At 41.0% G+C, this 11,879-nt stretch overlaps 1 long non-coding RNA gene across 1 annotated transcript in view; it reads left to right on the forward strand.

Moving 5' to 3' along the window:
• Window positions 1–804: 804 nt before the first annotated feature.
• LOC116541701 overlaps window positions 805–11,879 on the forward strand; it is a 57,265-nt gene continuing 46,190 nt past the window's right edge. Inside the window, exon 1 of the long non-coding RNA XR_004264903.1 lies at window positions 805–1,492. This is a non-coding gene — a long non-coding RNA (uncharacterized LOC116541701). The remainder of the gene's footprint in view (window positions 1,493–11,879) is intronic.

Below are 11,879 nucleotides of genomic sequence, written 5' to 3' on the forward strand. Positions count from 1 at the left end.
GTGAGCCACCTCGCCTGGCTTGACTGATTAAACAGAGGTAAGACCTGGTCAGATTTGCCTTTTAGAAAGACTATTTGTTCCCAAACTAAAACGCAAAATAAACAAATAAATAAGAAGAAAAGAAAAAAAGAAAGACTATTTGTTTGCCAGCTGTTGAACAGATTTTAGCCGGGCAGATGTGGAAGAAGGGAGACCAGTGAGGACACTCTAACTAGCCATATATTTGGGAGATGGTGGTGGCCAGGGTCAGGGTAGTAGTAGTAGTGGAAAGGGTTAGAAATAGTCGGATGCTGAATACATTTTTAGGATAGAGCCAAGGGGATTTCCTCAAGAATTGGATGAGACTTGTGAGAGAACTGTCAGGGATGGCTCCAAGATTTCTAACCTAAGCAACCAGGTATTGTCATTAACTGAAAGGGGGTATGAGATTAAACATGATTTCTCATGGGTCATTCTGGAGTTCCAATTTTATCTGTGGGATGGAATCTCAGGGTCCTTCTCTGAATTTGAGCTGCGTAGTTACGAGGTGGGGCGGTAGTAAGAAACTGCTGTTTGGGGTGAATTAGAAATCCCCACCCTTTCCTCCTTCCTCCTCCCCATTCTAGTCAGAAACATGGAGACTCACACAGATGAGAGACGAGACCGGGAAGACTGAGCATCCCAGGCCAGGCAGAACGAAGAAGCCCCAGAGACGCGAGAGCTGTTGGGGCCACTTCAATCCAAAGACTGCAAGGGAGTGGGCGGCGCCAAAGAGGGCGCACAGAAACTTTCTTGGGGATCTGGCAGCCTAGGTAACCACTTTTACCGGAAACAAAGTAACGTAAAGAGACGGGGTGGGGTGTGGTGGGGCCTGCCCCTGCCGGAAGAAGTTTGGGTGGAGCCCAGTATTCAAGCTTCAGGACAAAGGGGGAGGAGAGGCCGCCACTAGCAAACAACCTCACTTCATAAACCCAGCAGAAGGGTCCTGGGTGTTGTTGGAAAGGTCTGGGGTATTGCTGGAAAGGTCAGAAGGAACATGATTCTGTCCGCCCGCCTAAGTGGGACGAACAACCAAGAGGTGCGATGCGGCTTTAAAGGGGCTGATGATTGACAGAATGTGTAGCAGTGGATGGGGTGGAGTCGCTGGGTGGGGTCGGGACTGGCAGCTGAGAGAGACCAAAAAGGAGGAAAAAGGAAAATCATTGCCCTTGATATCGCTAATGCCGGGTGAGGGAAGCTAACCAGAAAGGAGGGAAAAGGAAGGTTTTAGAGCTCACCTCCACTCCTTCCTCTGGCTAACTCTTCACCCTCTTCTGTCTTCCCTCGAGATAATTAAAATAGACTGTACCCCGGCCTTAGTCGGTGCCCATTCCCCCTAAGTCTTCATTCAACTACGTTTGTAGTCCGAGGGAGTGAGGACCCCGGGTCCACCCGCTTAACCCCGGCCCCGCCCCGTCGGCCCTTGCCCCGGGGCTGGGAGGAGAGGATGCCTTCGGAGGCGCAGAATCCGAAAGTAAGTTCCTTTCATTTTGCTTTACCAACTGCCACCTCCCATTCCACCTTCCTTTTATCATCCCCACTGAGCGGCGAAATAGCCTCTGTCAAGGAAGACCTGGAGGGTGGAGCTGAGTGGGGTTGGATAAGAAGGGGAGGAGAGGGGAGGTGGTGCTTTAGAGCCTAGGGGAGCTGCCAAGGGCGGGAGAGGCGCGCTCAGTTCAATGGCTGTGTGGTTGGATCCTTGATTTCTCTTCCAGGTATTAGAGCCTCGACTCCCTCCCTCCTGGCATTCTTTATTTTTTTCACCCTGCAGCAACCCTATCCGGTTGTCTGAAGCCTCTAATTGTGAGCTGGGAGAGCTCCATCTTGCCTGGCTTTTTAAAGGGACAGTGCACTATTTAACTGGAAATTCAATTTGACCGGAAATTCCATTATGAGAAGGTGGCAGTGCCTCACCTTACTATAAAACTACGTGTATGTTGGAAGGAATTTGTGCGGCAGGGACAGCTTTTTCTTACTCAAACCAGCTTTCAAACTTGGTTCTAATATCCATTTGATTTTTAGGAGGTGTACCCTGGGCAATGTTGCCAAGTTACACATTAGTTAACTGCAGTCAGTTGACTGCAGTTTTAGGTCAAAAAGAAAATTTCCATTTCCTGAGAGGCGCCATGGCAGTGCAGGTAACTTGAATACATTCATTCATTCTACAAATATTTATTGAATGCTAGGTGCATTGCTTGTAGCTGATGCACATGTTGCTGGGAGGCGTGTATAAATGTCAAGGCCATGCTGAGTGTTGTCAATGACTCCCTTTTTAACTGATTAGTAGCTTTCCAAGGATATGGAGATAAATGTTGAATTTGATTCCAACATTTACCAAACATTTTTCACATGAATGGCTCAATGGTTCACTTTTATTGACTTCCATTCAGTACCAGATGTCCGTATGCTCAAAGCCAAGTGACTGGGAATTCCAGCTGGAAGAAATAAGAACTCAAGTCAAAATGGCATACGAAGAGGAAAGAGCACAAAACTTCAATAGAAAAGCTAATGCCACTCTGGCTTTATCCATGCCCAGCGAGGGAGATTGTTATGAGAAGGAGGGCTTCACTGTCTTTCCATCTACTGTTAAAGAATAGCTGGTGTGGCAGAAACTTGATAGAAAGGGTCTCTTATGGACCAGTGACATCTCTTATATATTTGTCTCTCTCATATTTCTGCACAGGGAGGGTGGCAGGACTGTGGATGGAGCCTGATGATATCCCACAGGTCAAAGAGATGAAAACGCATTGTTTGAGGTTTTAGGGCTAATATTTCACTGTGTAAGTTTTTGTTCGGTCAATTGAATGCCACAGTTCCCAGTGCTCTGCAATTTCCTTTGTTCTGAGCCCCTTCCTAGTTCTTATTCAGTGGTCCAGGGTAGTGAGCTGTGACAGAGAAAGGTATCGGCACAAAATTACATTGTGTTATTATATTCATTCATTCATTCATTCATTTGACAGTTACATACTAAGAATCACCACACAAGACTATGGGGAAAATATGCCCTCTTAGGGATTATATTCTAATGAGGAGGTGTGGGTGGAGGGGACAAAAAACAAACAATAAACATATACTTTGAGTGGGGATAAGACAGGAGAAAGGCTACAGGGCATGTTGAATTGGGGTGATATTAAAGACTATATCTGAATGAAGTGAGGGAGCCAGTCATGAGAATACCTGAGGGAGGGGTGTTCTAGACAGAGGAACTAGCAAGTGCAAAGGCATGATGGTGTGTTCGAAGAATAGTAAGAAGGTCAGTATCACTGGAGTGGAGAGGAGGAAGAGTAGCGGGATATATGGTCAGTGAGATAGAGGGGGCTAGATCATATAGGAACTTGTAAAGATTTTGGCTTTTATTCTGAATGAGACAGGAAGTCATTTGTAAAAAAAAGAAATCATCAACATCATTCTGTTTGAAATTCTATTGTACTAAAGAGAATGAATCTTGAATTATTTATCTTATACAATCAAGATGGATTACAGTATGTTTTTATATTTGGGATCTAATGTTCCTTTAAGAAAAGCTTGGTAAACTTATTGCTAACTTGTTCATGTCAATTAATACAATTTAATTTCATACTAACCATTGTTTTATAACATAATTATCTGAAGAAGATTTCAAATGCATTTTAAACTACCGTTGAGCATTGTACAACACAGGGGTTAGAGGTGCTGACCCCACACAGCTGAAAATCCATGTATAACTTTTGATTCCCCAGAACTTATCTACTAGTAGCCTACAGTTGACCAGAAGCCTTACTGATAATATAAACAGTTAATTAATATATATTTTGTATGTTATACATATTATATGTTGTGTTATTATAATAAAGTAAGCTAGAAAAAGGAAAATGTTAAGAAAATCATAAACAAGAGAAAATATATTTACTGTTCATTAAGTGGAAGTGGATCATCATAAAGGTCTTCATTCTTGCCATCTTCATGTTGAGTAGGTTGAGGAGGAGGAAGAGAAGGATGTGGTCTTGCTCTTTCAGGGGTGGGAGAGGTGGAAGAAAATCTATGTATTAGTGGACCCATGCAGTTCAAACCTGTGTTTTTCAAGGGTCAACTATACTTAAACACGGAAAGTCGCTTCAATGTACTTCAACAAAATATATTACAATAAATTATTAGCACTAGAAAAAGTCTCATCTGCTTTAAGAAAATGTCACAAGATTTTGTAGCGCTCTTTGTCATGAAATTGTGAAAATTATCTGCTTGGAAACCTTTTTTTAAACTTTCAGTCCTGCTGGCACACATGATTCCTTTTAAGTTATGCACTGTGTTTCCCCCAAGGCCTTCCCAGTGGGAGCTGAAAGTTTAAACACTTCATTAGTCTCAGGGAACTCAGAAGGAGAGAAGAGCAAGACGAAGGGAATTGAGAGAAAGAAGAAAAATGCCAAAGAATTCCAAAGAGAACAATGCAGTAAGAACAAGAACAAGTCACACAAACACAAAATTTTAGCTCCTCTGTTCCATACATTGAAAGTTCCACTCATTTCCGGCCTTGAAATTTCCACTTATTTTTGCAGCTCCCTTTTAGGGATAAGGTAGGTGTCCATGTTAGATGTGCACATAAAGGAAAACTTGTGGTTTAGGGTGGGCTTCCCCTAAAATAATTCTCAACCTTGGCCACACACTGGAATCAGTTGGGGATATTTTAAAAATACTGATAAACTTGTCCCTCCTCTGAGATACTGATGTAATTGCTTGAGGCACAGCTTGGAAGATGGATTTTTAAAGAGCTCCCTAGGTAATTCTGATGTGCAGTAAAAGTTGAGAACCATTAGCTTAGAGTGAGGTTCTCATAGTATGGTGCTTGGACCAACAGCATCAGCAACACCTGGGAACCTCTTAGAAATGCAAATTTTCAGGCCCCACCCCAGACGCATTGATTCAAAAACTCATACTGATTGTGATGAAACAATCAGTATCTTTTTTTCACAAGCCATCCAGGTGACTTGGATACACACTGAAGTTTTAGAACTACTGCCTTAGAAGTTAGATGTTCTCATTTAATTTTTCATTCCCAATACACCTAAGGAATATAATACACTCTATTAGTAACAGAGGCTTACTATGCCCTATTTGCAAAAGGTGGAAAAGGAATATGCCTGTTCCCATCCCATATCAGAATCCCCATTCCTATTCTCTACTGCAGAATATACAATCACTGTTTTAGAGTATATGGCTTTTTAAGTTTTATGCATTATTTTCTTTAATTTCAATACTCTGTATGTTTCATGCATCATTTCACTTTATCCTCACAATAATCTTGTGCAGTAGACACTATTATCATTGCTATTTTGTAGATGAGAAAACTGAGGCACAGGAAAGTACTTTACCGAAGGTCATACAGCTAGTAAGTGTAAGAGATCCATCCTATCTTGTACTTTCTAAGTTGTTTCATCAGTTGGCTTCCTTCTCTCTTATTTTCTTAAATGTCTTCTTCTTCTTTGATTTTCCCACTCATCCAACCCTATCCACCTAATATTGCTAACATATATTGAAGACCTACTTTGTACCAGGTCCTCTATTGGGCACTTTATAGGTATCAATGTATATAATGTTCACAACAGTGCTTTTAAGTAGATACTATTATTTTCCTCATTGTTCAGTTAAGGAACTTGGGGCACAGCAAAATCACGCAACTTGGCTAAGCTGACAGCTAGTAAGTGGCAGAGCTGAGATTTGAACCGAAGTCTACGAAGTCTATGCCTATTATGCCATACTGCCTAATCTTAAGCTTGCAAGCACATTTTTTCCCTTGTCTAAATATTTCTTTGACAGAACTCATTTAAATTTCCACTCCCTTTTTTTGTGCAGTTTCCATTTAAAGCATCACTGAAACTGCTCTTGCCAAAGTTAAAGATCTGTAATATTCAGTGCCCTTTCTTTAGATCTTCAGCCTACTTGACTCTCTACTACATTCAAGGCTGTTAGCCACTTTTATTTAACCTCTGCCTTGTCTTCCATGACAATACTCTTTCTTAAATTTCCACCTGCCTCTGACCATTTGTTCATTCTCTTCCCTTGCCACTCTATAATCCTATTTAGGTTATCTTGTCCACTTGAGTTTAACTGCCATTTATATGCTGATGACTGCCTGCATGACGGTCTGCATCTCCAGAGTGAATGTTTCTCCTGAGCCTAGATTATTCATTCATTAACTGGATATGTCAGTAGTGTACACTTAATATTTCTAAAACCCTTAATATGTCATTAAACCCTTCACTCCCATTTTGATCTTGTGATTGACAGGGACCTAGTCAACCAAGCTATAAAGCCTACAGTCATCTATGACTCTTCCTTTTTATTTACCTTCTAGATTTTTCTTCTTGAAACTTTATATCCTCTCTATCCGAACTTGCATTGTCTTTGCTTATTTTTTCATTATATGTGACCTAGCTTATTATAATTGCTCCTTTATTGTTCTCTCTGCCTCTAATCTGTATATCCTTTGCTGTGAGTTGAATTGTGTTCCCCAATATATGTTGGAGTCCTAATTACTAGTTTTTTAGAATGTGGCTATTTGGAGAGAGGGTCTTTACAGAGGTAATAAAGTTAAAATGAGATCACACAGTGGGAATATAATGTGAAGAGGCATGGAGAATACAACCATCTGCAGCCCAAGGAGAGGCCTAGAAGAGATTCTTCCTGCATAGCCCTCAGAAGGAACCAATGCTGCTGACACCTTGATTTCATACTTTTAGCCTCCAGAACTATGGGTCAATAAATTTCCATTGTTTAAGCGACAGTTTTTCATAGCAGACATAGGAATTAATGCAGAGTGGAAGGGAAAGGGTATTCCAGGCAGGAAGAACCTTAGTACCCGAAGCAGGTAATGAGCATTAACATGTGGGTTGGAGAAGGACTGGGTAGGGTTAGAGAAAGGGTGAGTTTAGAGAACTTTTTACTGGGCAAAAGCAGCTGCTGAATAAACAACAAGGTTAAAATTCTTTCTCCTAGTGTCTTAGGGAAATAGCTAAGTTTCAAAGAATATTATCTAGCTAATGTCTCCTGATGCTAAGATGGCCTATATTTTGTTCCTTAGAAAGCTAGACTTAGGAATAGCTCCCTGAGCTGGGAACATTTTGCTGGTCAGTGATGGCATGATATATATGTAATGAACAGAGAACATGGAAAGGTGTTCAGAGTACTTTTTTTTTTTTTACAAGAATAATAACTTGAATGTGATCTGCAGCTTTGGTTTAATTAAACCTGATCACATATATTAACCATTTCCACTTATGTAAGGCAGATGGTTTTGAAATGGGGAAGCAGCATTCAGTTATTCATCTCATTTTTGGTTCAATATATATGCCATGAGAGCCCTCTATGTAGTTAGCTCTGTGCTACGGCCTGAGAATACAAAAATCTGAGACCTCAGTCTTGCCCTGCAGCTCAGCTGGGAGACAGACAAAACTCTAGCTAACATTTAGCATTTCTTGATTACATACCTAGTATGCCATGGACCATACTAAGATAATTCACAATACTTATGCTCAGTTTTTAGATAAGGACACTGAGGGTTAGAGGAAACTTGAGTCAACTTGAGGGGAGTTTTGGCAAACTTGCCAAGTGAGAAAGTCATTACTATGAGCAAGTAATATATGGGTGATTTGGGGGGTTAGAGTGTCAGAGAAGACTTGCTAGAGGAGATGACATTTGACTCTTGAAGGATAAATTGGAGTTGTCAACATATACAGAAAGAAAGCTTTGCAGATGGAAGGAACATCATGTGTAAATGAATGCAGACACCAGAGATATGCTGTGTTCAGGAAATAGTGTTTCATTATGGCTGATACATAAGTTGGTGGCAGGAAAAAGACTGGAACACTAGGCAGAACCCAGGAATCAACCATAAATAAGAGTCTTTTTTCTTTTCTTTTTTTTTTTTTTTTTTTTTTTTTTGAGACAGAGCCTTGCTCTGTCACCCAGGCTGGAGTGCAGTGGCACGATCTCTGCTCACTGCAGCCTCTGCCTCCGGGGTTTAAGCAATTCTCCTGCCTCAACCTCCCGAGTAGCTGGGAGTACAGGCACGTGCCACCCACACCTGGCTAATTTTTTTGTATTTTTAGTAGAGACAGAGTTTCATCATGTTGGCCAGGATGATCTTGATCTCCTGATCTCGTGATCCCCCTGCCTCCGCCTCCAAAAATGCTGGGGTTACAGGCATGAGCCACCGCACCTGGCAGAGTCTCTTGTTTTTTATAGGCACAATATAAGGAACACTGTACCCAAAAGCTGTTCTTTACTATTCAAAACATTAGAGAGAAGAGCAGAAGATCAAACACCGGATGTTCTCACTCATAGGCGGGTGTTGAATAATGAGAACACATGGACACAGGTAGGGGAGCACTACACACTGGGGTCAGTTGGGGGGAAATGGAGGGCCAGTGGGGGGTGGGGAGCTGGGGAGAGATAGCAAGGGGAGAATTGCCAGATGTAGGTTGATGGGGAGGAAGGCAGCAAATCACACTGCCACGTGTGTACCTATGCAACAATTTTGCATGTTCTTCACATGTACCCCAAAACCTAAAATGCAATAAAATAAATAAATGGGAAAAAAAAACATTAGAGATTGCATAAACAGCTGCTTTCAGTGCTATACAGAGAAATTAGAGGGTTTTTTTTTTTTTTTTTTTTCACTGAGGGTCAGTCAACAAAGACCAGAAAAATTACTGGTACCACAGGTGGACAGAAACCTTAGGGCTCAAAAGTCATTGCTTCCCTTGGCATATCTCCTTATTCCTTCTCTCTTAGCAAATTATATTACATAGTGAGCAAGAGATAGCTCCCTCATCTCTTGAGTTTATAAGTTACAGTTCAGTCACATGAAAAGATACTGGCTTTGTTTGTTCCAGTTCCCATATCACACCGATAGAGCTGACTTGAGCCAGCTACTTATACCTAGATAAACCAGCTCTGGTCAGGAGGCTAGGGTCATGTAATATAAGCCATTGGTACACCTTTGCTAATCAAAGTGGAGTTATAAGGGGGTCACTGTGTACAGAACAGACACTTCCAAATCTGTCCCCTGTACCAAACATTATTTTGGCCCTACCTACTTTGGAAGTTTCTCAGCCCACTGTATGCCTGGTCTTCTTGATATGCTTGCCAGGTATGTTTTGCTGCTATTTTGGGAACATATGGGGTTCACTGCGCTCCCAATGGCCTAGTCCTTTCCTATGGTGGATCTATTCCTATTACAGTATAAAGCAATTTGAGGCCGAAATTGCCATAACACCCTGCTCCAATTTTCTCTTTGCACTTTGAAGCCCACAGGGCATCCTTCAGTAGCTTAAAATTATCTTATTAATCATCATAACTATCTAAAGGCCAGTGAGTGGGGCCTGGTGAGTGCCTTCTTAAAGGGTAACAGCCCTGGATGAAAAAGAGGGAAGTCATGGGGAGGGCAGTTGATACCGATGTGCCCAGGCCTAGAGAATTAGCAAGAGTTGCATTTATAAATGTAATGCCTGGGCTTTAGAACTAGACATAGTAACAGTGATTAACTGTGTTTCCCCTTTGTGGGTCCTCTTACTCTCAGGAGCTTTCCAAGGTTTATGCTTCCCTGCCGAGGATTTGGACACTTCTTTTATCAATGATTTTTTTCAGTGACTCTAAAGAGCCTTTCCTGACACTCCTTACTGAAGTAGCAATTGATATTTGAAGTTTTTCTCTCAGCCAGGTTTTCTTAGAGCTATTGTCAGAGGTTGGGATGCAGAGATTGCTAACCTTAGACAGTGTTGAGAGAGAAGCTTCTTCTACCCTCCAAAATACCAAAGTAAGCTGATCTGGCTGAAACTATCCACTTTCAATATTCCTGGGATAGATTTCTTCCAAAGGAATCCAATCTCCCTGCTCAAGTCTTGCTGCCTCCTCTAGAATTTGTTTTGCTTTTTATAAATAGAATTATCCCGACTTCCTCAAGCTAAGAGTTGCTTATTTCCAGAGTGAGAGCCTACTTTTTTCAAAGTGAAGTGGGAAGAAACCAAAGCCAAAATCAAGCAACTTCCTAGGAAGAGTAATTTCACCTGGAGCATTTGGAGCAATTTCACTTGGAGCAATTGTTTTCTTTCTCTTTCCTCTTTGATAAAGTCAGTTCAAGTTGCAATAAAGTAAATATGGGTTTCTTACTTTGGATCCTCTTTCTCCTTTGCCCAACTCTTTAATTGACAGGTTAAGGCAGTATTTATCACCAATAGCAATAATAATTAACATTTATTGAGCAATTACTAAGTGCAAGACCCTATTCTAAATTCTTGACAATATCTATATACTAAAATGATCATGATAATTATATAACCCCCAAAATATACCTAACATTTAATGTTCAGTCAATGAATGGTAGCTTTTGTATATTCTCTATCTTTTGTCCTATTCCTTTTCCTTTAAAATGTACTTGGATTTAAAATGTACTTCGATTGGGCCTATTATAAGGACATGCTTTCTGATCTCAGAGAAGACATACTGGCTGCTCCACCATCATTTCATCTAACCCCACAGTAACAGTTTTAAGACTTTTCCGTATATATCATGCCCCATTTATACCTACTTTCAACTCTGGCTTCCTAATTTGCTGATCAGATTATGTGAGTTCTCTCATTTCTCCTCCACCACACCTAAGTCAGTATTGCTCAAACTTTAATACGTATACATCACCTGTGGATCTGCTTACAATGCAGATTCTGAGTCAGAAGATCTGGGGTGGGACCTAAAGAGTTTCTAATTTTTTATGTTTCTGAGTGATGCAAATGCTGTTGGTTGAACCACAGATTGCGTAGCAAGCACCTAAAGAAGCTCAAGGTTTATTAACCTCATTTTTCTTAACAGATGGGAAGATTGAGACTTAAAAATGCTGAATGATTTTCTCAAGAGCACACCACTAATAAGCGGTAGAGTCTAAACTTGAACCCATTTCCTGATGGATTCATTGTGTACCAATACCCTACACTTCTGTAATTATTTCTCAAAGCAATTCCTTAGCAATTCCTTGATGTTGACTTGCTTTTTCTTCCTTAGCAATTCCTAGATGTTGACTTGCTTTTTCTACCTCACCTTAGCTTATGGGAATCTTTTTGGAGGTTATGTCTGATCTGAACACAACTTTGCTTTGCTGAATTATCATTAAAGTTTCCTTGAAAATAGTTTTAAGTTATTTTGGCTGGAAATGTCTCATAACTAGTGCATGAAAACTTCAAAGAACTCTGAAACAGCAGAATCCACTGTAAGAATCAACCCAAATGTCCAGCAATGATAGACTGGATTAAGAAAATGTGCTACCAGGTGTGGTGGTGCATGCCTATAATCCCAGCTACTCGGGGGGCTGAGGCAGGAGAATCGCTTGAACCTGGGAGGTGGAGGTTGTGGTGAGCCGAGGCTGTGCCATTGCACTTTAGCCTGGGCAACAAGAGCAAACTCCATCTCAAAAAAGAAAAAAGAAGATGTGCTACATATACACCATGGAATACTATGAAGCCATAAAACAGAATGAAATCACGTCCTTTGTAGGACATGGATGGAGCTGGAAGCCATTATCCTCAGCAAACTAACACAGGAACAGAAAACCAAACACTGCACGTTCTCATTTATAAGTGGGAGGTGAACAGTGAAACACATGGACACAGAGAGGGGAACAACACACGCTGGGGCCTTTCAGGGGGGCAGCAAGGGAGGTAGAGCATCAGGATAAATATGTAATGCATGTCGGGCTTAATACCTATGTGATGGGTTGATAGGTGCAGCAAACCACCATGGAACACTTTTACCTATGTAACAAACCTGCACATTCTCCACATGTATCCTGAAACTTAAAATTAAATTAAAACAAAACAAGGAAATATTCCCATTAAAAA

Source organism: Sapajus apella, unplaced genomic scaffold (genome assembly GCF_009761245.1).
Source record: "Sapajus apella isolate SASKATOON/1434 unplaced genomic scaffold, GSC_monkey_1.0 scaffold154, whole genome shotgun sequence".
Lineage (NCBI taxonomy): Eukaryota > Metazoa > Chordata > Mammalia > Primates > Cebidae > Sapajus > Sapajus apella.